This window comes from Caloenas nicobarica, chromosome 1, assembly GCF_036013445.1.
Source record: "Caloenas nicobarica isolate bCalNic1 chromosome 1, bCalNic1.hap1, whole genome shotgun sequence".
Lineage (NCBI taxonomy): Eukaryota > Metazoa > Chordata > Aves > Columbiformes > Columbidae > Caloenas > Caloenas nicobarica.
This window is the reverse complement of record NC_088245.1, coordinates 107,753,006-107,777,615: the sequence shown is the minus strand read 5'-3', so window position 1 is coordinate 107,777,615 and position 24,610 is coordinate 107,753,006. Positions and strand designations below refer to the sequence as shown.

General features: G+C 36.8%; 1 protein-coding gene across 4 annotated transcripts in view; it reads right to left on the bottom strand.

Annotated features, from left to right (window-relative positions):
• Positions 1-24,610, bottom strand: part of CDKL5 (cyclin dependent kinase like 5) — a 123,156-nt gene that overhangs the window by 84,111 nt on the left and 14,435 nt on the right. Inside the window, exon 1 of one of the 4 annotated variants that reach the window (XM_065637108.1) lies at positions 15,558-15,581. The exons of the other annotated variants lie outside the window; for them this stretch is intronic. The gene's annotated coding sequence lies outside the window, so the exon portion shown is untranslated. Of the gene's footprint in view, positions 1-15,557; positions 15,582-24,610 lie in introns of those variants that run through there. 4 annotated transcript variants of the gene reach the window in all.

Sequence of the window (24,610 nt, the reverse complement as noted above, 5' to 3'; positions counted from 1 at the left end):
TAGAGAGAGATTTTGGTAACATATAGAAGACATCCCTCCCACCCACAATGAACAGAACTAAAAGATAATCAAGTAAAATAAAAGTCACCATCCTGAGCCGAAATTTCCCTTACAAAGACATTAAATGCATTTTAGAGTCTATTTGCATCCATTTTTCAACTGATCAAAATACTTAGTAGTTTAGAATAACCCTCTCTGCTTGCATGCTCGGATTTTTAAAGCAGCAAAATACCTTCAAGACAATTTGCAGAACAGCGTTTTGCAAGAAATCACAGCTAAAGCATTTTTTCCCACTGCAAGGTATTTACTAGACTGCAGTAATTCTCTTAGCATTTTTAAAGCTTGAAACACACCTTCTGTTGAATGCTATGAGTCAGTTTTAATGACAGTGTTATGTTCTATTGCTCTGTAGCTTATGCAAGAGAATGAATTTGCATTAAGTATCCAACTTTAGAAGCCACCTTCTCTTCTCCATTGTTAATACTGAATAATGGTAAAAAATAGGCTATATCGCCTGCATGCTTTCTTAGTGTTTTAAAAGAATAAATCTAATTAGCTGCCTGTAATGTAAAATGGACATAATATTTGTCATTGTCACCTTATGGATATGTACGCTCCCCCCTCGAAATCCATTATACAGAAAAAATACAAAGAGTTATGACAGTTTTCATATTCATTAACATTTCAAAATTTTAGTCAAATGTTACATAATTAGTGTTATTCTTTTCCCTTACCCTGCTTGCAGAAGAATTTACAATATCTTTCAATTTCTTCATTTGGAAGAAAAATAACAGTTAACTTCACAAGGAGGAAGACAAAACAGCCCAACATGCTAATTCAAGGGAGGGGAAAAAAAAGGGGGGGGGGGGGGGGGGCAGTAAAAATTAACAACTAGTTCATAGATTAACTTTTGAAGATTCTCACTGCTGACATTGGAGGCAGTATGCCATAGCTTTGCCTTTTTCAAGAAGTTCAACAAGAAAAAGTTATAATGTGACATCTCTTGCCAAACAATGGTCTAGTCTAAATATGCTTTTCTTTCACTTGCTTTGTCCCCTCTTTTAAAATGCCCCAAGCCTCCCGCCTCACTAGAAAAATACATTATACTAATGTTGGGACATTCATTTTTTTGACGGAAAAAAAGACTGTACTTTGCTCAGCTAGAGAAAATGAGTATTTGGCCAATTTGTTCTGAGAAATATGACTGGCAAGTTTTGTAACTGGTTCTCATGCAAATCAACAGCTAAAATCCCTTGTAAATATACCCGCAAGTAGCTATACATATAACGTTAACGGGTTTTTTTTAATCTCTACATATATATACTCACACAGAGAGATGAACATGTGCATGCACCTACTTCGAATGACAGGGGACAAATTCTTCTCTCCAGTAACTTTATTTTCTTAGAACCTCAGCTAAATTATCACCTTTCTTTTCTTTATTGAAAATGAATGTGAATAAATTAGATCACCTCTTCTCCTCTCTCTACCTTCCAGAAATGAATCATATATAAGCCAAAAGCTTCCTCCAGATCAAAACTTACTCTCTTTTTAGCACTTTTAAACAGATCACACATTGCCCAAGCAAGAAAAAGATAATTTATTTCATATTTTTAGTATAAGTTCACAAGTTGAACTCTACAAGAATGAAGAAAGGGACTGATGGATATCTTCCTCCATGGTTGGAAGATGTGCTATAAAAGGCTAAGCCATTACAGTAATAAATGACACTTTTTTCAGTGTACAAAAAGCACCAAGAAAACCAAGAGAAAACCAGATCCCACACACACCTGTGGACTGGAATACTGATATAGACAACCGCTTTCTGAATGCTGTACATACAAAAGACTTGTAAAATAAAGCAACGCTTTGGACTGAAGAAACTATATATTTAAAAACCTGTCAAGATAGCAGTTCCTGAATTTACAAAGAATCTGCACCTGCAGGAGGGTCTAACAGATACACTGATCACACCACAATCTGCTAGAATCTGAGCAGCAGGTAAAAGATTTGCCCAGTATGTTGGAGAACAATATCCACTTTACTGAAGACAACTGTAAGGAAAATGTGAACTGTCTCCAGCACTAAAAGAAGCAATTTCTCAAAATATGAAGTATGTCATTATTGCCTTCAGATGTGAAAGCAGATTATACTGACATTTTTATTAATTTGCAATTAAAAACGGACTTTTCAGATGCAAAATCTAATACCATTCTCATCTTGTTTGGAGGTGTGAGGAGGAGGTATCAGCCCTCTTCTTTCACTTATGTAAAAGCAAGCTTCTCCTGCTTTTTTTCTTCCCTTATAAGAACTTCTCCTTATAGTACTTGAATCTGCTCCAATAGTAAGTTCTCAATTCACTTCAGAAATATATTCTAGAGCTTGAAGTTCAATTAATTGGAGGTAGAGGGGGGAGGAATCCATCAGCACATTTTCCAGCTATTGGAGACTTGTTTCTTGGCAAGCTGAGAACTTTAATTTTGTACCCTTAGCTCCAGTGGTGGTAAAATGCAATGATCTTATTTCTAATTCAGCCTGTAAGCAGCAGGAGCAGCTAAGTAACACTAGAAATAGAACACGGAACGTGATTAACTTCAGGCATTCTGGAAGACTCCCCAGCACACATCAATGCGTACATCCATCACACAAGAAAAAGGTTAGGAAAATATTCAAGGTTCACAGATATTCCTACAGCAAACAAAAGCAACTATTTTAAGTACATTGAAAGAAGTGCTGATGGACTTTTTCTAAATCAGTTTATGTTAATTTGTGTTCAGTATACAGTTTTATTATTAAAAGACAGAATAACAAATGTCATCATTAGGAAGACAAATATATTTGCACATAGAAACCTGAAGCAATGAGATCTTACAATACTTGATTCCAAAAGCAAAAGATACACCTTGCCATCAAAAATATTTTGCAGCCTCTTGTTTAGCAGGAAAACAGGGAAATCCCCCTCTGCAGACAAACTGTACACAGGCCAGCTCTGCTCAAAGCTGTTTGTAAACTTGTGTCTAATACCTCAGCAAACATGCTGAAATGAATGTTTAGAAAAAATAAGGAGAAATAGTATTTAACCCAGTTTCAAGCATCCAATTAAAGTTGCAAGCCATTAAAATTTCAAAGTTCAAGAATTTAAGAGACTAAAAGTTTAGGCATAATGCAACACTTATCTTAGAAGTAACAGAGTTATAGTCAGGTGCCCACTAAGCAAATGCTATTCATGCAAAATCCCAGAGCTAATTTAATTTATGTCCTTTTAGCAGTCCTTTACTCGATATAAGCTTATCCAGCTTAGTTTATGTAAACTGTTTGGACACAGAATGTTAAAATTTTAATTTGGCAAGAAGAACATGCTTTTAAAATGTAAAGCCTGATTGATTTTAATTTCTAACCTAATTAGTTAAAAATAAGTTTTGCGATGGTAGATTTACACTAAACTTAAAAAAACCCACCCAAACATTTTCCTCAATAATATGGCTACAATATTTAAGGGTATCAAGAATATTTTAAATAAAGTTTACTGCTATGAGAAGTCAAATTTGTCTAGTACCGAAAATATCCTTTATAGTAAGATTACGTAAACTACTTCGGTTTGTAGGCTTTTCCTAAGCCATCACAATAAAAGCATCAGCCACTGATGTGTTCCAGTTCATTCACAGGTACTGAACTACAGTATTTGCTGTCCTCACCCACCCCACCCAAAGAATGACTGTGTTGATCTCAAAACATAATTTCTCCATATTCACAGAGCTTCAAGTACAGATAGGAAAATTAAAAAAACAAACAAACAAAAAAACACAACAAAAAACACACACAACACACCACAACAACAACAAACTTTTTTAAAAAAACAAAACCAAACACACAGCCAAAGAAACAACCAAAAAAACTCCACACAACTTCAGCTTTTCTTCTAGATCTAATCTAAGTCAGTTTTTAAGGTGATAAATATTTTTCATCCCCAAAAAGTCTTCTCATGGCTTTACACCAACTCTGCACATAAATCAGCAAGACATCACTGAGAACCGAAGAGCTGTGTCACTAAAGGCTCTAGTGTCTATTAAACTCCACATAGAAATGAACCCAAAACCTTGACAAACCTTCCATTAACACCAACCAATTAACTTTCCCATAGCAACTCAACACAACAGGAAATATGAGCAGAAGGCTCTAGTCATCTCCATTACTTTCTTCACTAGACCCCCCAGGGTCGCAGTCCCAACATCCTACTAGGGCTCTAACCTGCTTATGGAAAAGATTTACTGCAGTAGGGAAAACCAGCTTCAGAAACCTGGCTCAGAGAAGCCACACAATCTTCATATTCCCCCAAGTTATTTTAGAAGTAAAATATAAACAGAGGTTTTGGTTGGTGGGAGTTGGAGGGCAGGAGGAGTGCCAAGGGGAGTTGGTTGGTTTGTGTGGGTTTGTTTGCTTGGGTTTTTTTTGTTGGTTTTTGTTTGTTTGTTTAAAGCAAAGCAGTACTGAGGCACTGTTCTAGAAAGCTAGTCTTTAGTCAGTCACATTAATATAGCATAACCCTTTTCAGATCATAGGCATAAGCACTACAATCTGAACTCCAGCAATGCTCCACACCTTAGCGTGGAGAGTATCCCTTTTCACCCTTAGCACAGATGACAGCAAGCAACGTGACAGTAGTAAGAGCCTTACAGCACCTTCAGAGATACTGACCAATCTAACCTCATGACATTAGGGCACGACAGATAAAATCCATCATTTCAGTAAGATAGCTACACACACTTTCCTGACGGCAAACCAGGAAAGTCTTTCTAGTTTTGTGCACATGCAGATACAAGAAAAGGGAAGCCAGCAGTTAGACCACACCAGAGAAGCGTCAGTCTGCCAAAGACATCTTCACTAGGAGTAAAGCAAGTGTCTACACTCATGCCTGTAACCACAATACTGAGATTTGACATCTCATCTGAGTAGAAAACTCAGATAAGAGGTTTTTACAGCTGGAAGGAATTACCATTTGCTAAAGGCTTCCAGAAAGGCTACACCCACACAGAGCTTCTCTTTCAACAAGTAACTTAGATCAGAATGCTTTTCAACACTCATAGGTTACTTGGCACCAGTATGTAAACCAGCTCAGCTGAAATGTACTACCTTAAAGTGCTCACCTTTATAACATGTAATTTAATTCACTTGAAAGCACTTACCAGCCAGCTTCTAAACACCCATAATTGAAGCTGCAAGTATCAGCTTTCATATAATAAGCTCTTGACACCACAAAACTTGTCAGACAGTAGAAGCAAAGATGCAGGAATCTCTAGATACATCAACCAAGTGTTAGCAACCAGAAACACACCACTTGTCATATATATACAGTTTATATTTTTATATACACATATTTTTAAAAATATAACTACACTATATTGTATGTATATAAGGAAAAACATCAGGAGAGAAAATGTAAAGAAGCATTTGTCTTTGAGAATGTCTGGATGGCATACCAGTAACGACACCCAGCCTGTGAAACAAACTGGTTTCCAGAAGCAAGCAGCAGAGCTCTGATGAATGAGGTGCACCAGATTAGAATCACAGAATAGTTCTGGTTGGAAGGACCAGAGGAGATGCCTGGTCTACTACTGCTCAAAGCGGGACAAAGGCATTCAGTCAGGTTGCTCAGGATTTAGTCTACCATCCTTATTAGGATTGCAAAACATTTCTAAGACAAGCCAGCGCAACGTGATGACGACAGTGCTTTGACTGTAGTATCTGAAGAAAAAAAAAATCCTGTATCACATTTACAGCCAAATCATAACAACAAGAAAACAATTCACACTACAATTTTAAGAGTGCAAGGATGACCAGGTAATTTTTCAACAGTCTCAAGGGAGCTTCTGTACTGAAAATGTATTCAGACATTTACATTTAACAAAAAGCTCATTCAACTCCTTGAAGTTTGGGGTTTTTTTGGCGTTGTTGGGGTTTTTTTTAATTGTTGGCACTATCTCCCAATATCACACCAACCTACAATATGCCTACGCTAAGAAAACTGAAGTCTAAGAAACTACTTCTAAGCTTCATTCCATCTCCTTCTCTTAAAAGCTTCTTTAATGGCACCCAATTATTCTTAAAAAAAAAAATCTCTAAAGGAAAATCAAGTTTTTCTTCTCTGCAGGGATCTAAAATGGAATCTCATCTATTTTCTTTAGTGTCATTCTGGCCAATTAGTTTCTTTTTAGCACTCAGGCAAAACCTCAGGAACCCCTCCAGGCCTGCAAATCAAGGCTCTGTGAGGGCCCAGAGGAGCTGAATAATCAAACAAGATCTAATGAGACTGGGGTGCTTGCTCAGGTGTTCCCACATTGCTAGCCAAGTTTTCCACAGAACTCACAACTCAATCCATCTGAGTAAGCCACAACAGCAATGGATGACTAGAAATTCCACATACAAGACTTTATAAAGCCTGTACTTCCTCCAGGGCCAAGAAAAATAATTTGCTATTAGTTTTTTCGTGTTGTTCCATTTGAAAAAAGTAACATTTAAGGTAATACTTTTGTCTACTTGAAAGAACTTTTAAGAATGGCGCTCTAAAATAATTTCATCAGTAGCCAGAACAACACCTGTAATGAGGGACTACAGTTAACTAAATTAACCAGGTACAGTAAGCAAAAGTTTCTTTCCAAGAGAATGGATGGTATCTTGCAAAACACATGGTATTTATTTTTAGACATTAGTCATACAATAATACTACAGATTTTACTTTTCTTGAAAGTAGCACAGTATTTTATGCTGAGGTGCTTTGCTGATATTAATTTTGTACAGCTTAACATTTATTTCTCCCGTTACAAAAGGTTTGACTGTATTTTTCAAATCATTAACATACTGTATATGGAAGGTAGTATTCAGTATACATCCAGGTATGCAGTGCACCTTCTAAAAAAGAAAAAGTCTTCACAAAAAACCAACATTGAATTCAAACATAGAGGGGGAAAAAAAATGCCATATGCAAACACATGCCCCATTGTTTGAGTATCTATTATCTTTTCAATCAAATCTTCCAAAAATCTCATTATAGATGAAACAAGCAACAGGTAACTGGCTTTGGATTGCTGTAATGACTGTCAGGCCAGTATAGTGCAAGCAAAAAGGCACAAAATAATATCAGCAGCAGATTCCACCTGGACTTCAATATATCCTTGTTGACTTCATCTAAGTGAAAAGTATTCTAAGGCCTTACAATTTTTAATATTTCAATTTTTTATATGAGAAAACATATGAAGGAACATATGCCCTACTGATTACTCCCCTCAGATTTCAGTTTCTGTGAGTTTTGATTCAAATCTACACATATCACTCTTCTAGTCACTTCAAGAATACTTCAAAGTTTATTTATTAGAATTAATTAGTATTAACTCTCAGTTAATGTAACGTAGATTCTTCAGGTGAGGTTGTTTGCATATTCTCTAAGTAAGTTTAGTATCATTTACTTGCTTCTCTTCACCTTCGTTATTTCCTCTCCCCATTCCCTAACATAGAGGTAATTCAGGGCTCTTCTATATGAAAATCTCCACATAGCACAAAAAATAACCCATAGGACTACACTATCAGTCCTTAAAGTGAAAAAGAAAAACCCCTACCTAAAAAGCCTCCAACCTGATTCAAAGAAGCAAATCTAACAATAATTTATCCACGTCCCAAACACAGAAAAAAGTGAGTTTGTTGGTTTGTAAAAGTGACACTTGCAGAGGTCAGTCTGCTCAGAGAGAAGATAACACAAGTTGATGCAGGCCTCATCATTAAAAAACAGTCTCTACCATGGTAAGCCCAGCATGTGTTTCAAAGAGTAAACCACCCTAATATTATTTTATGCTGTTTGAGCAGGGATTTGTTTTTCCTTGGTAACCATTACAGAAGATTGGACAGTAAACTAGTCTTTTTTTATTTGAGTTTATAGAAGGTCATAGAATTGAAAACCAAAACTAATAAAAATAAAAGCATCCACATATATTTGTGAGATGACAGGATACAATCAGATACTAAATTCTAGTTGCTACTGATCCATATAAAATTGTCAGCAAATCGAAGTATCCATAGCTGATTGCGAATCCCTATTTCTACCACTCAGGGCTCAAAGTGCAGTTCTTCTATTTTAAGGTTTTATATTAATTTACTTTGTTTTAATATATATCACACACACTTATTAGGCTTTCTTCTCTCAAATCAGATGGTATTTCCAAAAAACTTAGAATAAACCTCCTATTTTTTTTCCAGTCCCGAGGATTTTATACAATGAGGACAGCAGATTTCTGTGTGTCATGTGTTTACGTCCCTGCAAAGTTTTGTTCTCCCTTTAGGCCACCATCACAGCAGGCTCAAGGGGACACTCAGGAATAGCTTTGCCATCTGGATCCTGCATTGCCAGATTAATAATGCTCTTTTATACAATGACTCCAAGTGAAGTGACAAAAGCTTTTACAGAATCCTCATGCTGTTTTCTCTTGCTAGATGACAATCCCAGCCTCATGTCAAAGACAATTCACATACCAAGCTACCTAGAATACACCTCCTCTTAACCCAGCCTAAGTTAAGATTTAACATTTCAACACAACAAGTTAACAGAAGATTGTCTTCTAACTCTGTATCTAACAGAAGCGACTAAGTCTCCCTGTATCATTAACCGATTAGGAGCATGTCAATCTTTTTTAGTAGCCTGACAATTGCAATGGTAAAAATCATACCTGTTGTTTAAAACAATGGAACGTCTGTGTTCCAATGCAACACTGATTAGCTTGAATAAAGATTGAGAAAGGGCACTTTTAAAAAGCAGAAGATACACTTAGTTTTAACAGCTACAAACGTGTTTGCCGTGTCACATACTTAAATCTCGGTATGTCATTACCCTGTAGTGTTTAATTCAATGGCTACAGATATAAAACATAGCTCATTAATGTCTAGTGATGAAGGAACCGGAGCAAAAAGAAAACATAACTGATCATCATCACCATTAATCAATAGGAGAATACACATCTGCCAGGTAACTACCATGCAGATGCAATATCCATCCCTCCCTTCCTAGTATATGGGATCGCATTATTCTAGTACTTGAGGTAGAATACTCTTAAGTTCAATAGTTAAGACTCATAGGAGGACATTATGAGTCATCCTGAGAAAATAGATACCTTTTTTTCTTAAAAAGCCTACATCATTCAAAAAAATGGAAGTTTATATTTTCTTCATTCATAGTGAGTTATTTAAACATTTGACCCTGTCTTGGGACCCCCACCAACTCTGTTTAAAAAAAAAAAAAAAAAAAATTTTAATATACATATTTTTTATATTTTTTTTTTAAGATCGGTTTTGGGTTTTTTTGTTTTTGTTTTTGCTCCAGTACAGGCATGCTACTAAGAAAGGACCAAATTTCCTGAAAATCATCTAAAAAAAAAATTACCTTCACCCTCCCACTAATTAACTGCACCCTCTAATAAGCAAAGGAAGCCAGTACAAATAAGCCAGGGACATGACCAGAAAGTTTCTGGAAGTTCAAGAAGCTCTAGCACGTGACAAACAAGTCAATAATGTAATTCTTTACAAATGAACTTAATTGCAACTCCATAAAACAAATGCTAAAACAAAAATCTGCATGGAAAAAGTCTTCTGCCATTCTTCCCTGGGTTCCCATCTTCATGTGCTTAAGCAGATTTTTCCAAGCATGTACAATACTCATGGCTGCAACTGATTTCAAGAAGTGTAAAAATAAAGTCCTGCAGTACTAAATGAAATGCTAAAAGCTATATATAAAATAAGATACTAAATACTACCAAATATTTTAAACTTTGTGCCCACTCAAGTCTGGTCAAACACAAGCACCTATCCCTCCAAGCGTAACACAAAATCAGAGAATTGTACCAAGTACTCATACCACATAGGCTCTGTGTCTTGATCACTGTAAGAAAGCAAACAACTTTGCTTTCCTATCAGTGTTCGAACACTGCAAATACAATTTTCTCTACCGTTTTGTTCACTCTGCACAGTGTGTAACAGTCATTTAATAATGGGCCATTCAATATTTCATTTTTTAACTCATGTTCAGTGTGAACATGTAATCATATGATGATTGAAAACCAAATATAGGCCACAAATTAAGAAGCTTAACTTTCTCATTTCTTAACTGAATACTCTATTTTGCTACTCTACTATTTCTAACAATTTGCCTACGTGCACACTTGCACACCTCTGTGTGTGTTCTCCAGACAGTGCGCACAAACTTGAAGAGCAGATAAAGTCATTTCACATGATGCTTGTAGACAGTTCAAATCTAATCAGAACCTCTGACTTTCCCAGACATATCATTGCCATTCAGGCAATCATTGCTCCCACTGAAAAGTGAGCTTTCAGAAGCTTTGCAGTGGTGCCCAGCAGCAGGACCAGAGGCAACGGGCACAAACTGAAGGACGGGAGGTGACACATGAACAAGCAGAAACACTCTTTCACTGTTGCCCCAGGGAGGCTGCAGAGTGTCCACACTTGAAGATACTCCAGAGTTACCTGGACATCGTTCTGAACAACCAGCTGGAAGCAGCCCTGTTTGAGCAAGTCCCTTCCATCCTCAACCAGTCTGTTATTCTGTGAGGAAACAGCACCAGACAGGAATATGAGACATACCACTGGGCTTCATAGCAGAGGGAGACTGAACAGGCTCCATTCCAAAATGTAGCATTCCAGGCAGGCTCTAACTACTACCCTTTTCTCCCAGCTTCATTCTTTTCTACCCCATTCTCAATAATCTACCTCTACATTGCCCCTGCATACCTTCTTCTTCCACTTCCCACACCATTATCCTACACCTTAAGCCCTGTCTCCATATCAAGTTAGATCAATTTTCTACTCTTCTCAGGCTTTTAATCTTTAGATCCAGGTAACTGCTAAATTCCAAGCAGCAATACACACATTTAAACGGGACACTTTTTTTTTTTTTTTTTGGTAAGTGGTTGAAACCTGGCCAGATTTTTACTATTATTTGTGAAAACCTGACAAAAGGATGGGAGGTGACCCTTCCATTCCTTATTAAATATTGTAACAGCACTGAGGGTGTTTAAAAGAAACCTTTTAATTTTTTCTTCTGAAGTAGCTTCTTTCTCAACAATTAACTGTTTTGGCTTGAAATAAATGAGTCAGAACCAAACCACATGCAAATCCATAAAATAATCAGGTTGAGGCAGTCAGCCAGTATAGGGAAGATGGAGAGAAGAAAAAAAAAATACTCAGCCCAGACACATTTGGCAAAAGTTATAAGCAATTTAAAAGCTGGATCTTAAAGAGGAAGCTTTGGGAACCTTAATTGTAGATCGTAGTTCCAGACCTGTCTACTGAAAAAAAAAAAACCACCCTACACACAAACAAAAATCCCCCCTAAAATCTAGCAAGACTAGATGTTTAAATTTATTCTTTTTGTGTATTTGGTAAAGAAGCATTTTTTTTAACAAGCTTAGAAACTCCCACATATATCAACATCTAAACTAATAGATCTCACATTTTATTGTCAAATCTGTATATATCAAAGGATATGAGTACTGTTACAACATCCAATTATCAAATTTACAAATTTCAGGCTGACAACCATGGTATTGATGAAGGCTTTCTTCCATTTAGAGCAGAGATCTGAGACAAAGAGAAAGGGATGGACTCAGTATGATGTATAGAACGTGGGACCGGTGGTTCCCTTGTTCTGAGTGGCAAGTAAAACTGATGCTGCAAGATAAACAAAAGACTGCTTTAAACGTATATGCTTTGATCTTTAAAATAAAAAAGTTCTTAAAATAAGCCTGAGGATTGCAGATCATAAACAGAGCATCCAGTAGTCTCGAAACAAACAAACAAACTCAACCAACCAAACAAAAATACCCCAACAACGAACTAAAAACCCCCAAACCTTTGCCCAAACATTGAACCAGGATGTGGGGTTTTTTGTTTGGGTTTTTGTTGTTGTTATTTTAATTCTGTTCTGCAATAAGTTTCAGAGCATATCAAGAAGCCCACATCAGTTACCCAACCATTTCTCTCCTGCAAAATACTGCTGCTTCAGAAGTTTCAGCTAGTGAAATTAAACAAAACAAGGCTTAAAAATCAAAAGAACAGTTAATGCAAAATCATGAGTATACTAGAATTCTGTTAGATCTAATAAAGGAGAGTGCCCCGCAATCAAGAACAAATGAGTTGCTGCTGGTGAAACAGGAAAAGCTGAAATAAAGGAGAACCATAATAAAAGAAAGGCTCAATATAAAAGAAAAAGAAAGATAATCGGCTACAAAATGGAAGGTAATTACCCAAGGAAAGTATTTAAAATCATACATATGGGGTAGGGAAACCACTCCCTTCTGAAATACTGCAACCATTAGATACTGCATGGGTATTTCGTTACCACAAAGATCAGCAAACTAATACAAACTTAAACCAGATATAAATGTAATTTAAGTTGAAGACTGCCAGTTGCTGACTCAGTAGGACATTTTCAGGATTATCTGAAGGGAGCATAAGTTTCATTAGTAAAACTGGCATTTTCTAGAATGGTAACTGGGACAAAACTCCTTAAACCCTAGCATTTATATCCATTTGACCATAGTTTTTAACTGCTTGGGCTTTCTAAAATGTTTTAGATGATATTTTTCTGTCACTACAAGAAAAACAAAACTCTACTGCTTGAGAAGATACATATTAAGGGTTTAATATCATTTTGTATTAAGTAGAGCTCAGTATACTCTCACCAAAGCCTTCAAATCTCATTTATCATTTTACTACCAAGAAAAGCATTAACACATTCTGCTTCCTGGATTAACACTGCAGGTAATATTGATAATTGTATTTATACATCTGCCAAGAAAATGTGATTCAATGTTCATTCACAGTACTTATTTCTCTTACGGCTTAGCATCACTCACTGTATTCAGGTGGTCAGTAGGGACCACATAATAGTATCGCTACAGTAAACAAGCCAGTTACATGGTGCTTAATTTTGACAACATGTTTTCCTAATAAAATTCAGAACTTCTACTTGTAATTATAAAACCTGAAGTTATCAGATTTAATTTTGGAACTACCTTCGTGTCCCCACAAAGAGGGAAATGTTACACAACCAATTAAAGAGTGGTATTTGGGACCAGCATCCTCAGCAGTTAAATACTGTTTAAATATAGATCATGGAACCTGTTTTTCAACTTCGTTAAAGTGAAACCAGAACGAGAAGCCTTGAAGAAAAGCAAACTATATTTGGTCGTATACACCAGTTAGTTACTGGCAATACTTTTTCCATGAACCCAAATTTCAGCAAAACCCTGACTTTCATTTGTATTTCAAACTGTACTGCAGTGGTATCTCTCTTAGTTCGTATCTCCTTGAGCCCCAACAATTTGGTAGGCAAACCAGTTTGCATCAAAGTACACAAGGAGAAAGGCATTAAGGCTGCATTCCATCCAGTTAATCATTTTTACAGAAGATCCTTCAGCATTCATATTTTCTGCTCCACTGCTTTTACCCTGGGGAGGTTGGGGGGTAGGGAAGGACAGATAGATCCCAAAAACCACTTATCTTCTTCAAAATGATTACAAGTTGTCCTGCTCTGGCATGATGTTCACCTTTAAAACCTAGTACATTAGAACAGTCAGTCACCTCCTTGATTTCAGTACTGTGCATACTCTTCTTACAGGCCAAACTGTAAACTTGAGAGAAGACACTAAGATCTCATTGACTTGGATATCATTCATTATAAGAAACCAGCCCCCTGTTAAAAGGCTTATGTCTCTAGCACAGGTGCTGAGCTTGTCTATACAAAGTAAAAACAATGGACTTTATAATACAATAGTTTAATACAGTTAGGTACTATATGTTGCACAAAAATTGTATCCCAGCAGCAACTTTAGCACAGCCTTACTTAAGTCCAATTCATCACTTCTATGTATATTAAGCACTTTTCCTGTATTACATTTTTTAATAAAAATTTTTATAAATTTATTATATATTATATATAAATTTATAAATTTTTATAAAAATTTTTCCTGTATTAAGTTTTTTATAAATATTTAACCCCAGGTTCCAGTACAGGTTGGGGAATGACCTATTAGAGAGCAGTGTAGGGGAAAGGGACCTGGGGGTCCTGGTGGACAGCAGGATGACCATGAGCCAGCACTGTGCCCTTGTGGCCAAGAAGGCCAATGGCATCCTGGGGTGTATTAGAAGGGGAGTGGTTAGTAGGTCCAGAGAGGTTCTCCTTCCCCTCTACTCTGCCCTGGTGAGACCTCATCTGGAATATTGTGTCCAGTTCTGGGCCCCTCAGTTCAAGAAGGACAGGGAACTGCTGGAGAGAGTCCAGCGCAGGGCCACAAAGATGATTAAGGGAGTGGAGCATCTCCCGTATGAGGAAAGGCTGAGGGAGCTGGGTCTCTTTAGCTTGGAGAAGAGGAGACTGAGGGGTGACCTCATCAATGTTTATAAATATATAAAGGGTGGGTGTCACGAGGATGGAGCCAGGCTCTTCTCGGTGACAACCAACAGTAAGACAAGGGGTAATGGGTTCAAGCTGGAACACAAGAGGTTCCACTTAAATGTGAGAAGAAACTTCTTCTCAGTGAGGGTGACGGAACACTGGAACAGGCTGCCCAGGGGGATTGTGGATTCTCCTTCTCTGGAGACATTCAAAACCCGCCTGGACGCCTTCCTGTGTAACCTCACCTAGGTGTTCCTGCTCTGGCAGGGGGATTGGACTAGATGATCTTTCGAGGTCCCTTCCAATCCCTAACATTCTGTGATTCTGTGAAATCCCCTTCCATATGATCCAGTTCCATAGATCTTTTACCCTTACTTTAGGGATTACACAGCAGAACATTGTAAGAATAAACAAACATCTAAAAATATTCATAATGCAATGTTGCAGTCGGAATACTGGGAATTACTTCTTTCTGTACCAACAGCAACAACTGATAAATGGAGTATTGTTTTAATCTATATTATCCTACAATAACAGCAATCATTTCAAATACGCTGTGGTTTGTAGAGATAAACATAATGCCTTGCAAGTCAGCCTCAGTAAGAAAAAGCAATAACAGCACAAAAGTTTGTGCCAATTTCTGAGCATGAAGAATTCTTGTCATGTTAGAATCACAGAATGGTTGGGGTTGGAAGGGACCTCTGGAGATCACCTAGTCAAATCCACCTGCTAAAGCAGGTTCATGCTACTTGGTTTGCGTGCATTTAGGAGGTACAGTAGAAATGGCTGAGAAAGTCAACTTGAAAAAAAAGAGACCTGTGATAAAAGGCACTTGCAGGAGGCTACTGAGGTCACCTAGTTACTCAGATATGCACCACCAGCACCTGCAAACTAAGGATACTCCCTAAGCTCAAATGCTGGCAAGCACCAGTTAGCGAATTTTGCACTGACAGAATAACACCTGGGCTACTGTGTTCTGCTCCTTGCAGGTTTAACAACAGTAGAAAAATCCTGACAGCTTCAGATTAGCAGGGGTTCCCAAATTCCCCTTTTCTCCTAAACTCATAAACTGAGAAAAGGTATTTCTTCACTATGCTCCACAACCTACCTGATCACCATGGCAATCGCACCAAAAATAACATTGCTTGTTCATGACTAGAATCTTCAGCAACTCACACCTCTGAGATGAAAAATCAGCATGCAGAGCAAGCTGCCACAGAACAACCCATTTGGTCTCATCATCATGAACATATCAATAAGATTGTGATGTTCCTCTTGACATCTTGTTAATTCAGAAGCGTAATCCATGGAAACAGAAAATAAGAAGAGTTTAGCAATGAATTAGAGAAGAACTGCTTAAGAGATAATTAACCAGCTGCAGGTTGAACATGTATTCAAGAGACTGAAAAGGATATGGTTGTGTCTTGCGATCAGATTACAAGCTGCTGAGCAACACTGTTTATAACTGCATAAGCAACACCTGTGAACCTCACTCATGGCTGAGAGAGGAAAAAAAAATGCTCGACATTCTCCTCAGTTATTCAAAGCGCTTTCAGGATACAAGCAAAACTAACAGGGTTCATCTCACAAGTTTAGACTTTTTTCCTTTAAATTTGAAAACCAAATGAAGTATAGCAACCAGTTCAATGACATATAGATGCAGCTAACTTCAGGGTCCTTTAGAGACAGTTAGAGGATTTTGTGAAGTATTCATATGCTGTTTTCATAAACATTAAATGAATCTTGAACTGTCACTTTTGAAAATATCTCCTCTTAGTAAAACTCCATAATGAGATTTTATTATGAAACAAAATTGCTCTAAGAATCAAAAGAGAGAAATTTTTGAATCAAAAACCTAACAGGCAATATGAATTGGAACTACAGAAGCCCTGAGCTTGATATGGTGCAACAGGAACTCCAAGAATGCCTATTTGTCAAAGGTGCATTGCCTGTTCTGTCTTTCAATGCAAAGTGAAGCATCTCCTGAATTTTCAGATGATGTCTTTATAGCTTACCATTAAAAAAAGAAAAAGCTTTGCTTCTTTATTCCCCATATCTTCTACATTAAATAAACCGATTTGTTATGTTGTGTGGTAGAGGGTATTTGATACTGCTGTGCATACCGCAACAAAACAGTTACTTTGGCAAAATGCCTGTGAATTTCAGAGATGGAGCAGCAATTCCAACTTTTGTTTTTAAATAGCTTCAATCATCAATGGCCAAAACCTTAATAAAATGAAAGCAACAGATTATTCACTTGCAAGCCCTATCAGAGCCCCCAGGACCTGAATTATTTCACTGGCTAACTTCCTATACTGGAAGAAGCAATAGGAGCTGTGCTATGTTCCTTTGGGACCATAAAATAAAACAGAAACTTTAACTTCCCTTGAATATACTGCACACAGACTGAAATGACTGTTCAAGACATTCTAGATTACCAGTGTTTGCCTCATCAGTGGATTATCCTCTCTTTTTGATTTCATTTGTACAGCAAACGACTTATTAGCTGCTTAAATTTTCTACTTTGTATTACAAAGAGAAGTCTGTCAAGTCTAAAAAGCCACAACAGAACACTATGGAGTATCACTCAGAGCATACTATGATATCATTGCTATAAATAAAACCTCAGGCCTACAAGCAGGACATTGATCAAACCATGAACCAAACATGTAAAAATGTGTCACGATCTCCGGTTCTCCTTAGGATTTTAGTCTTTTTCATTTGCTGTGGAGATGCAGAACAATGATGAAAAGTTTACTGCTTAGAACAAAGAGGAGAAATGGTTTTGGTGAGAAGTTACTGAAAGGGACCAGACTATGTATTTTCATTCTCACAAGAACAACAGGTTTTTGCTTTTCCTTTGCTTGCTTAACTCTAAGCGTACCTATGATTTCTCTGGAGTGTACCAGCGCTGACTAGGCAATAGTTGTTCAAATTAGAAAGGACAGCCTCCTATAACCAAGGAAGGATGACTGGCTTCCATTCTCTCTCCTACTCGCCACACTGAGTAAGCTGGAAATCTATAGAGAAAACTCTTCGCTTATAAGGTCCCTTCTCTCTAGCATCCCTTTCCCATTTCAGTGTATGGGGATACACAGCCTGGTATTCAGTGAAAGATACAGCTCTAAGAAAACAGATTAAGTTTCTTAACTGTTTTGAAACTGATGCCTGCGCTATTTGTCTTTTACAATTAGACTGCCAAGGCACAGTTCAAAGGCTACCACATCTCATCCATGTATCAAAGAATTGCTCAACATCTCTTCCATACAGTGGGGCACTAGGGAAGGAAAAAGCCCAAGTAAGAATGTCATTCATAGACATCATGTGCCTATAACAACATTTAATACTACATCAAATAAAACAATATAAACCAGAAGAGACTATTTGTGGTGCACAGCTGGAGTATAACCAGTGTTTAAACTATCAGTTCTGACCTGCTTAAGGCTCTTTCATCATAATGATTTAATCTGGCATAATGGACTGAAAAATTATTTTTCTCAAGAGTTCCCAAAGTTTTCAGTAGCCTCAAATTCCTCCATCCTGTTCACAACAAAATGGGATCTACTGGTGACATCCTCTAAATGCTAACAGACAGGATAGTGTTAGAGAAATAATTTTAATGCACCCTAGTCCTGATACAATTAAAAAACCCCAAACAAACAACAACAAAAAAAAAATCACACAAGAGCAGAGGCATCAATAAAAACTTCCTCTACACGATAATCTGTCCACAATGCATTAATCTGTCCAAACCACATTGCTTTATTTCATGTTATAAATGCAGTTTATACAGTGTGCAAAAAACTCATTTAAGAGCTAAACAACTTAATGTGGTAAATTCTTTACCTAGAATTGCTTGAGGAATTTTTTGAAGGCAGATACATTACTACCCACCATTTGAAAATGAAAAATGTCTTGCTATCACACTCAGTCATTCAGATACTTTGAAGAGATCGGCACAAACACTCAGACCTTCCTATTTAAAACAAAACTGTCATAAAACCAGTAATTCATACAGTCAACAGCCAGGCATAAGACTTGCAGCTTAAGCAAAGGTTAAGATTGGTACTTCCAAACATGTTAATGAAAAAAACAAAGCTTATATATTGCTCACTTCCCAGTTAATGAGCTGGGAAGGATATTGTTACTTTTTCCTCTTTTTGCTTCTAGTACTGGTCCTTCTACGTTCCTTAAGAGTCACCTTGTGTTTTACACAAGCCAACAGGTTTCCTCACAGCTTCCAGTTCAGATCTTAAATGAAGTAAAAATCCTCTTTGTAACACTGAAGAGTACCTGCTAAATACAGAATCAGGCTAGGGGCCTAAGATCCAATCAACACATCTACGTTACCAAATTATTATTTTAAAAATCCCTGCCTAGCTCCCCACCAATCAAGAAAGAATACAGGCAGTGTCTTCCAAAACAGTGTTATGCATTTTTCATAAGCATAAGATCTGTGCCTTTAAAAGGGGGCTAGATATCTTTTGATTCTCCTGGAGTTTATTTTTTTAAATTGAAAGCAGAACATTAACACTAGTAAGACCCACAGACCACAGGTATTTCAAAGCTTTATGGAACTGATAACATAGCACGAGTCTATATGAAGTATTGTCATCTGCCTAAAAAAATGGATCTTTACTAAAGATCCAATCTTTCAAGAACATTAAAACAGTTACACTTGTTTGACCACAGGTGTACCACATCTAGCATCTGGTTTCTTACAACAGCCAGAAGGGAATACAGAGTATAGTATAAGAATACTACAGGCATGTAAAGGCAACCTTGAATATCCTCCCAAAGACTCTGCCCCATACTAACACTCTCCCAAATATCCTATTGTTCTCTTTTTGGTGAAGTCTGATAATTTCTTCCTCAGATCTAGATTTCAGTACTGCCTTGTTTAGTGCACTCTGACTTCTCCCAAGTCGCAAGTGAGAGGACAAAAGGAAATGGCCTCAAGTTGCACCAGGGGAGGTTTAGATGGGATATTAGGCAAAAAATTCTTCACTGAAAGGGTTGTCAGGCATTGGAACAGGCTGCCCAGAGAAGTGGTGGAGTCACCACCCCTGGGGGTGTTTAAAAGGCGTTCAGATGAGGTTCTTAGGAACATGGTTTAGTGCTAGAGTTAGGTTATGGTTGGATTCGATGATCCTGAGGGTCTCTTCCAACTGAAACAATTCTATGATTCTATGTAACACAGCCTAAAAGCTAAAAAGGGCATAATTTTCATACCATATTGACAATAAGACAGTTGTAACAAGAAGAGTAATTTAATACAGGAATAATTTACCCAATATGCACTAGCAAGTAAAGACTAGTTCAGCTCAAATTTAATGTTATCATCCTGACACACAGATTACTGGATGGAGTTTTATAAACTGGTTTGCAGCAGACAAGGCAGTTGATTACAGTAATTGTTCCAGGACTTAAAATCTATTAGCTTTACCCTGTGGTAAAAAGAATATACCTCCAAGGAACAGCACAACCTAAAAAACAAACTGCCTTAGCTAACCAAGAGTCACAACCATTAATTCTAAAAGACTGAGAAATAGTTGAGCCATATGTTCAAAATATTTTTTTCTAAAAGTGTCACACTCATCATTTAAAGGCCACATAGCAGGTAGGTTGTTTGAAGAACCTAAACTGGTTACACTCAAATATCAATATAAAAGGTTAGGATCCCAGAGAAACTAACACAGGGCTATAGGATTTTTCACCTACAATAGCTCCCATGAAGCACAGGACTTTAGAGAACTCTGGTTCTACCATGTCTTCAGTTTGCTTTCACTGAATATTGAAAATAATGCTAAGTGGTCTCTGTCTGAAAGAACACAGGAACCTAGAAATTTCAAAAGTTATTAAGTTATAGCTGTAGTCACAGTTTATCTGTGTTCTTATGACTGCATCTAGTCAGAAGTAATTATTCTCATTTTACCTTTTTATCAGTCAGTGCCATTAAGTGTAGCAATTCAGCTATACTGATGAATTAGAACTTTTATTCCAAAAAGGGAGCTGAACAGAGAAGGGAGAGAAGTGAAAAAAACCACAGTTCTACAAATGTGTGCAATAAGTGTGCTAAAGTCAAAACCAAATCCCTGTCTTCCTCTCGATTTTTCCAAAATCCAACATATTTCAATATTGTGAAATCCTCATTTAAGTCTACTAACAGATACAGAACAGCCTTTATCTACCTATGCCTTCTAAGAATTCTTTTGCCACTTTGGTTTTTGCAGATTTGTAACATCCAAACAACAGTAACCACCTTTTGACCTTTGTAATTCACTACTGTTAAACTGATCTCATAGCTACTGAGTGTAACATCCCATTTAAGTACAGAACCTGACAACTAACATGACGTTAGTACACAGCGGCAGTACTATTTGCTCTTTTTTGCCTCTCCATTTATTTTACCAGTTTAAATGGAATTAGAATGGAAAGTGAATAGGGTGTGTTGTCAGTACTTCTTGAAGTGTACATTATTCCTTCATCTCAACACTCATTAAGGGGTGTAATTAAATTTCTTTAATTTCTATTTTTAAAAAATACAGAGGTTTATATTTAGAAATTGTAAGCAAAACACAGGAAAGTCTTCCTGAAGAGACATTTATTATTTGTGGTTTAAAAGCAACTTTGTTTAACTGATACAAAAACATAGAACAATATGGAGTTAACACTCAATATTTTCTGATCTCCTTCAATATATTTCCATTGATTAGCACACAAACATGTGACATTAACAGAATCCTATACTCACCACCAAATAAACTACCTATGCCTTGTAAAAAGAGTCGATCCTAAACAATATACATTTTCTTTACTACATCTTGTATTTGCCGTAAATATGCAGAGTGAACAAGTATTATACAGACCCAGTTGTAGAAAAACATGGCTAAAGCACTAATATTGAAGACATTGTCACATGATCTTCTGCTGTAAAGCAAACCCTATAGGCAGAAACAGTGAATTTTTATTCTCAGGCAAGTAGCAGAAAGTTAGAGTTCATATGTATATGAGCTCCAGTTATGAAATACTCATACACCTTGATAAAAATCAGAATTAAAAACATTAAAGGCTGCTGACCGTAATCTCATTAATATCATGTTTTAAGATGTCGGCCACAGGGAAGTGCAGGAGAATAACAGTAGAGCTTCCATATGCAGAAGATCATTAACAAAGTAGAACTTGCTACACCTAGTACCCACTAGCAGAGACTACTATGTAGTGTCAATTTTAGATATACATAGCCTTCTAGAGGTGAATGAATTCTTGCATGTTTTGTTCTTTCAAAGTACCTGATTAATGCGTTATTGTCTCATCTAAAACAATAAAATTATCATCAGCTTTTCCAGCTAATTTGGGATAGACTTCCTATGCACAAAATATGATTTACTATTACAGCACCTTGCATCATTCCATGTTTTCTGGGATATCTGACAGCAAATAAGACTTTGGGGAATAGTTCTAGTTCAGCATTTCATTTTATTACTGTCACTATCACAGCCGCATCTTTAAACGAAAGTAGTAAGGCTAGAGCTTTTTTATTCTTAAAAATGACTGTGTATTGTAAATATCTAAAGGTAACTGTCAAATGAAGACAATTAGCAACTTAATTCAATTGATAAAACATAGTTCCCTATAATTTTCAAAATACACTTTCTGAATACTACAATTCTAAGAGCTTCAAAACCATACTTTGGGAAGAAAAGTGGGCAACGCAAGACAAAACCAAAAAGATTTAAAACTCAGACACCATAGAAAAGTGTTCTTCCCTTAAGATGATCACCTTCCCTTAAGATGATCACCTTCCCTTAAGATGATCACCTTCCCCACTGTACACATAGAATTTCTGTATCATACAAGTGGACTATTTGTAAGAATGTAATCACCTAAACTAATTTGATACTGGGTACTACAAATCTCAATGCAATTCTACTTAAGCGTGAAAAAAAAAAAAAGAAGAGGTAGGCTTCACTTCAGAGTAACAGAGGACTTCAAACTTCAGATAAACAGAAATGTGCTGAATCAAGTTTACACGTGTATTTTTTGCTCTAGTGAATATGAATGAATGCACAACGCAGACTGACTTTTTTCTATTTCAACTTGACACAGCACACAACTGGCATCTAAGCACAAAGTTCTTAAATTTTTTTGCTAAAATAAACACAGAAGTGTTGAGCTTGGTATTTCACCAGTATCTTTTCCCAATGAAGACTTTTTTTTTCCTCCTTCTCCTTAATTTACCGCAACATTTGCAAATATTCCCCTGAAATTCAGAACCGTAGAAGCCTACCAAACAGAATGACCCATCCTGGAAAATTCAACAGCTACAGAGATGAAACTGTCTGTAAAACACAGTGTAACAGCAGATCTCACTAAAGATGTACTTCCCACTGTTGAAAAAGCAAATTAGCCTCTGTTCCTGAATTACAGTATTTGTAAATTGTGTTTATAGCTGAACTACAGCAAAAGGCAGCACCACCCCCCATCCTCACAGACAATGCTTCCCCTCTTCATACTTTCACATTCTGTCACCTCATTAGTTAATATATTGCTTAAACCTCAAAATATACTACCTGCGCTTTCTATAAAGAAGATATACTCTTTAACCTCATTTGTTTTATTTTCTCATCTACAGGAGTACAAAGGAAGTGCAAAGCTAGAAGTGTAAAGTTTATGTAATTATGACTTAATTACTACCAGGCCTTTAGTCTTCCGAAAAAAAAAAAAAAATTATCAAGATCATAGTGGGTTTTTAATGTCCTAATTAGAAGAACAAAACTGTTAAATGCATAACCAAAAAAAAACCAAAACCACATTATGCAGTTGAACAACTCATACTAAATAACTGACTTTTTTCTCCACTTGAACGAATTACATAAAGGACAGCTCACATTGAGGTGCTCACAATAGCCCAAAACTAACAGCTTGCTTCCCACAGGGAACCACGTTAAGCAACTATGTTACTAAACAATACACTAACAAAACAAGTGCTTTCTCTTTTCCAAATATTGGAGTATTGTAACCTAACCTCCAGATAAACACTTTTGAAGACTACATGGATTCAGGACTCAAACTGTATTTCATTACAGTGCTGGGACTGTTATTTTCTTTTGCAGACCAGGAAAAGTTTGGTAATAAATCTCTTAATCTCTCTGTACAGATAATATGGGTATGCAAGAGCCGTGAGATCCAACTCCTAATGTTTGCTACATTTACTTATTAAACAGCCACTGCAAATACAGTTGTTAGAACTCAAAGTTCTGTGGTTAATATTCAACAGATATACATTACAATATCAAAGATGAAGTCTTACCAAAAACACTTAGCCAGATCCCACAAAATCTGCTTATTCTCTAGAAAAAGGACTCCCATCCAAAAATTCCCTTCAACAGTTATTCATCATATAGTCTTAATCATTTCTAGAAGTCAACAGTTAAGCCACTGAAAAACACAAAAAGCCATAATGAACAAAACCAGCAAAATGTGGCAAGTAACACCTTCATTCTCACATTAAAATAATTGTTAATAAATAAAACAATCCCCATTCACTTCCTAGACTTACCCTATTCAACATTTGCCCTCCATGGCAGCAATTCTAAAATAGAACCAAGACGCAAAAAAGGTGGTTCACTGGGAGACACACTGAGGTCACAGAAATAAGCAAATTTGTTCAATGCAAATCACAGCATAGAATCATAAAATAGCTTGGGTTGGAAGGGACCTTCAAAGCTCACCTAGTCCAACCCCCTGCAATGAGCAGGGACATCTTCAACTAGATCAGGTTGCTCAGAGCCCCGTCCAGCCTGGCCTGGAATGTCTCCAGGGATGGGGCATCTACCACCTCTCTGGGCAACCTGTGACAGTACTTCACCACATAAAATGATTATCTTCATTAAAATGCATCATTATGCAGTTAGCCATTCATAATTTCAGCAATATTTCCCAACAGGAAGTGACAGCCTGCAAGATTTCATGAAACTGCAACAGAAAACAAAAAAAATATAAAACAATTTAAAACATATATTAATCACACGCAAAACCCCTGATATACCATCCTAACCTTTCATCTCTTTAATACAAATCGACATAACAGGGAAAAACATAATACCGGAACTTCTAGGGAGAAATTACAATTATCACTCAATAAAAGAGCTCAGCATA